At 41.6% G+C, this 6007-nt stretch overlaps 1 long non-coding RNA gene across 1 annotated transcript; it reads left to right on the top strand.

The window, feature by feature from the left end:
• Positions 1-2634: 2634 nt before the first annotated feature.
• On the top strand, positions 2635-5636 carry LOC311494509. Its single transcript, XR_014699287.1, has 3 exons — positions 2635-3716; positions 3814-3930; positions 5464-5636. It is a non-coding gene; the product is annotated as an uncharacterized lncRNA (long non-coding RNA).
• Positions 5637-6007: the final 371 nt, after the last annotated feature.

Raw genomic sequence — 6007 nt, 5'->3', positions numbered from 1 at the left:
TAGTTCTGCTGTTGCCTCCAAATTTCAACTGTGCCCAGAACAAGGTATGTTGTGTAGTCTAAGAAGCCTAGCACTAGCCTCCATATTTGCCTCATTGTCAGTGAGCAGACAGTGGATCTTGTTTTTAAGGCTCCATTCATCAGTTCAGAGTTCTTTGGCATTCTTTAGGTTTTCAGCTGTGTGGGACTGAGGGACTTTAGTGACACCTGTCAGAACACATGACACTTTCACTTCCTCATTTCTATAATGACAGGTGACCCAGAGGAAGGCGTCCATATTTCCAGATGTCCACATGTCTGCTGTCCAGCTGACTGCCACAGTCTTCTCCAGCTCTGCTCTAGCTTTCTCCTTGGCTTCTTTCTACTTTGTCTCCACCATGGCTCTCAGTGCTTGTCTTGTGGGCAGGACATATGTTGGCTCAAGCTTGTTAACAAAGGCTTTAAAGCCTTTATCCTCAAGCACAGAAAATGGCTGGCAGTCCTGCACCATCATGTCTACCAAGGCCTCATCCAGTTCAGCTTGTCGCCCTTTAAAGCAGAAAATGGAAATAGTTATTGACACAGAACTTTTTCAAATGTATTATTGTTGTTTTGTATCTTTTCCATTTTAATCTTGCTCTGTCTTTTTAATACATATACATGCTAGTTGCCATAGGCCAACCATGTCCAGTTCCTCCAGGAGCAGCAGGAGCAGCAGGATTGGGTGTAGTCTCAGGGTGTCTTGAGTGCAGGTGCCTCAGCATTGAAGAGGTGTTGTTATTAAAGGCCAGCTCTGGATCACAGATCAGACACTTGACCTTTGTTGGGGTAATAATGTCAAAGTGCTCCCACACATAAGATCTGCTTCTTTTAGGGGCCTCTCCTCCATTCTCCCTATCTCTCCTTTCCTCACTGTCAAACACTCAGACTATCACACAAACACTTAAGGCTCTCACACTGGCTTTACACTCACACTTTCACAACTGACTAATGAACTAACTAAATCAATATGTATACAGGTATGTAAATCAATGTATAGTGTGTGAATGCCTATGTGCCAAGTTCATCTAATGTTCTACTAAAACCTTAAACTTCACTCTCTCTGGTTCTAAATCAATGAAACTACGTAACGTATGAAAAACTCTCCTCCTCTCAAAAACCCACAACCATCTGAGGGACTGTGTCCATTTCTAATCATTGTGAGTTTGACAATCCCGCCCTGCATTCAAACCTGGAGTGACACGTGGCTGATGACGGCCGATACGCGTGTGACGTGATGAAGCTTCATTTGGGGAGTCACGTGATGTTTGGACTGATGAAGCCAGGCATCCAAACATCTGGTGGTGATACTTGTGCTTTGAAAGCTCCACACTGTGTCGAGCGTCTGCTTGGAGCATAACATCTCTAGTACGTAGTGCTTATTCCCTCGTGTATGATGATGAAATGTTTGGTTGAAGTTTAACAATCACCTCTCCTATAGTTAAATGGATGGAAATGAATAAATGTGTTTTATATCAACTAGTTGAAGTATGATGATTGGACAGAAAAGATTTGACTGAAATCAAATGGGAGTTTGTTCAAAGGTTTTGTTTGTAGTTTTGGTTCAACTTGCTTGTACATGAACTCATTGTTTTTTCCTTTCTTGTATTTCCTTTTTTTAGTTTTCATGGTGCTGGATAATAAAAGCCATTTAAGCACCAGTACGTGACTCTCCGCCTCATTCAGTGATTCCAAGGGACAGCTACAGAGAAAACCACCACGTCTGAACCATCTCACATCATCAACGGAGACCAGCAGCCGAGTCTACATCTTCCACCAAGATGACCAAGTAAAAGACAGTGTCTAATCTCTGGAGGTACAACACAGGCAGTGAAACACTGGACTGGAATAATAAAGAAAGGACAAACACACTACATGACACCTGGAGTTCAATCTCCTAAATGAACAAGTCTTAAAGGTTTAAGAGCTGGAATGTCTGATGAATGTGATCCCCACCAACTTGAAGCTGATAAACAATGTTCATCTTTAATGCTCCTTCAGGAAGTCATGTAGGGGGTGTGAGGAAGAAATGGACTGAATGCCACACTCTCTCTCTGCCCAGGCATACTCCATGATGCTTCACTCTACACCTTGTTCTATGAAGCTATGTCCATTGTTAATAGTCAATCTGCTGCTTTTTAAAGCTGACTGAAGTCATCAACCTCTCTCTGAATCTCTTACCTTCCTCCTCAGCGACCTGAGAGGCTTATTGAAGCTTGAACACGAGCTACTGTCGACTGTAGACCACGTCAACACCATAAACACCATCAGTGTCACTCTCTACAACCACAGCAACAATGTCAACTAATAGAACACAACAGAACTGTACATAAACACAAGTTGTTAACTGACTGCTGTCCAGAGGATTTGGAACGTTCCTCTAAATGACTGGTGGGAGTTTAGGGTTTCTCTTCTGGTGGGAGAGGTTCCAGGTTCAAATCCAGGACCAGACCGTCTTTTGGAGCAGTAGTGACTGGAAAAGCAGCTTTGGCAGGTTCTTCACCATACAGGTTTATCCTAAAAATAGTAAGACACATTCCTGGCAGGTAGTTTCCTGGTTTCAGTTTAGTTTCTCCTTCACCAGAATCGTGTCGCAGATATTTTTCTCGCCGTGTCAAACTCCGTCTGAAGGTAATGAAGCAGTTTTGAATGTTTTCTTGGTTAACATCAGATGTCAGCAGCTCAGCTCCAACAGAAGCAGCAGAAATCTGCAGCTCCATAAATTCATGTTAATCTGAGTCAGAGCTGAAAGTCCAGAGTCTGGAGGAGGACTAGTATGAAACTGATCCGCCATTTCTAGTCTCTGCGTGATCAGCGCCAGACCTGCTTCCTAAATATGATTTCAACTTATGTGATTATTTCCATCCATGACACAGTCTTTGATTTGAAATCTGTCTCTAGAAGTTTGATCTGCTTTTCTAACGGGAAGCGCTGAAAGTAACTAAGTACTTTTACTCCAGTTCAACATAGAGACGCTTTCTACATGATATACAAATTTCTATCTAGAATATAGAATAGTTTAAAACATGGAATGGACATGAGATATGTTGTGTTCATATGTAAATCTATGTCTGATATCTAGAGTTTTCTATCTAGAAGGTAAATCTATTAAAGACTCAAGTGGTGTTTCTTGTCACCTCCTCAGTATATGAATGAAAACATATTAGTGTGAGATTGTGTTTCTCCTGGTCCCACTGTGCTACATATCTGCTGACAAGACACCACAACATGTTACAAGACAGAATACGAAAGGAATAAATGAACAGAAGGTTTACTAGTATATGAAGAATGTGTCTAAAAATATATACAAGATATTTAATGTCTGTATAAAATATAGAAAGTCTATGAACTGGAAGATAGGATAAAATATATACGTTGATCATGATGGACCTGAGTTTGTTGAAAGTCTCAGTGTCAGTGAACGCATCATGTGTGTCCTCCATGGCTCCATCTAGTGGACGGATAGTAGAAGTACAGCAGCTGATGAATAAGAGCCAATCAGTGGAGGATCAGCTGATCTGTTTACAACATGAATGATTAGTGTTTCAGCAGCATGGACCAGAGAGAGGACAGACTGGAGGGACCTGGACCTGGGTCTGGGTCTGGGTCTGGACCTGGATCTGGACCTGGAGCCCGCTGTGTGTCCTTTAATAGCGACCGGTCCAAAATAATTATTACTGATTTTAAACAAAGTCAAAGGTAAGTTGTTAATATTTCTTCCGAAATAAAGGATTTTAATCAAAGATAATTTTCCTGAATAATTGATCTAATTTAATCAGTGATGTTTTTCTATCAGGACCCGTCAGGGACCAGAGTCTGATCACCAGGAACCCAGCTGTGTGTCCTTGAAGAGTGACTGGTCCAAGGACATTGCTTTAGATTTTAAAGAAGGACGTGGTTCTGGTCCAGAGAGGTAAAGTGTCAGTAAATCTGTCTGACTTGAGGAGCTGAGGATAAATAAACGTTGACTTGCTCATGTCTGTTTCATCTCTGCTGCTTAGATGTTGTAGATGTTTCCTCAGAAGATAAACAGATGTTGATCTAAAACAACACAGACACACTGGAAGAAGAAGATAGACAACATATAGATATACAGTAGAACAATCACTAACTTTATACAAGTCACATGGTTTGAGTAACTTGCTGAATTCTTGCTTATTTTACAAAGATCTTCTAAAATGGCCGACACAGTAAGTGTCAGGCCTTAGAGGAGGAGACAGATAAGAGACTGATCTTTGAAGCAGAGTAGTGTCTTCAGTCTTTAATCAGCTGTTCAGTCTGTTTCCATGGAGACAAGTCTTCATTGTGTTTGACTGTGGACCAGAGAGAGAGAAGATGAGATCTGTCTGAGGAGAGGAGGAGCTAAACTAATGCTAAGCTAACCAGAGTTCATATAGACACAGTCTGCACATTAGTATGAAACATTGAGGAAGAGAGTCAGCAGCTCCACGTCTGAGGCCTCGGCCTGCAGGTCTTCTTCATTGTAGAGACTCAGATGAAACTCATCAGCTGTAACGCTGCAGAGGAAGTGGAGCTGGAGAATAAAAACTCCTGCTTCATCTACGTTCTAGTCTTCATGGACACTCGTGACCTTTGGTTTATTCCTGGAAGAGTCAACATTGTTATGTCCAGAAACTAAACTGAGACAAAGACGTCTGGACTAGAAGACGTTTCCTCCAAGTGTTCAGCTCTAAATGACTGGTGGGGAGTTTAGGTTTTTATCACCTGAAGGTCACATGACTAAAGTCTGTTAATGACCTGATACTCACCTGGACCTGGACCTGGACCTGGAGGAACCTGTTCTGATGAACCTGGTGGTTCTCTGATGATCCATTAATGTCCAGAGACTCCTCAGATGTTCAGAACATGTGGATATTGTTGTCCCTTGTCCTTCAGGTGTAGGTGGACAGCTGAGTCCTGACCTGAAGACCTTGTTTGAGTCGTAGAGAAGATAAACTCAGGATGAGTTGGGGGGAAGGACATCCAGGCTATTTTGTGGAGACACTTTGTTTCTAAGTGTCCAAAGTTGAAATAGTGAAATATGTTTGAGGAGACAAAGAAACAGCTGATGGCTCTGAGGTGAAGAACATGTGCCTCGCTAGGATTATCATCTCTAACATGATCAGTCAGAGAGTCTGAGGTTTCTTAATGTTTCTGTCTGCCTGTCAGTCACTCACTGTGGACTGGTGGACGTTTTACAGTCTTCAGTCTCTGGCTCTGGGTTCCTTCTCCAGCTGATTCATCAGGGAGGCAAAGCTTTATGAATCAGCTGCAGACTGAGCTGTTGATGGTCAGTGGGATCAGCAGGACTAGTAAACCTTTACCACTACAGAGACTCATCTGATTCACTCTTCACATCCACATATCACTCCAGAGACATTTACCTTGTGTTTGTCTCTGTGTGGACAGACATGATGACAGCTAATTGTTGATGATTGGTCCACAGAGTCCACCAGCAGAGCTCAGAGGTTCTCCATGGGAAGACAACAGAGATGGATATTTTCGAAGCAGTGGGGGAGTCCATATGTAAAAATAAATTATAATAGGGACAAAATGTAAAAAGTAACTGCAGCATCACCTTATCAGCCCCAGAACTTGACATTTGTAATGAGGCATACATTTTTGGCATTTTGAGTATGACATATTCTATATACAATATTCTTATTTTGCTTGATGTTAATATTTTGAATAAATTTTATTGTGGGAAAAGTTGCTGCAGTCTGTTCAAATTCAATATTTCTGGTTAAAGCATTGTCAGTACTAGACAGCCCAAAACACGTTAATCCTGTTTAGTCCACAACTTAGCATGCATTTTAAATTTTGGTCCCTTCAGTGATTGAGTTTGACACCCCTGCTCTAGACAACCAGTCCGCACTGCGAATCAAAAAAGGAACAAAAACTCCCTGAAACACAAAGCAAAAAAGGTTAAACCAGAAAAAAAAAAAAGCCACAACAAAAGCCCACAACCCAATTGATGATTAAATATCTCA

Source organism: Chelon labrosus, assembly GCF_963514085.1.
Source record: "Chelon labrosus genome assembly, chromosome: 1".
Lineage (NCBI taxonomy): Eukaryota > Metazoa > Chordata > Actinopteri > Mugiliformes > Mugilidae > Chelon > Chelon labrosus.
Note: the sequence above shows the minus strand (reverse complement) of the source record. Positions and strands in the feature narration are given on the sequence as shown.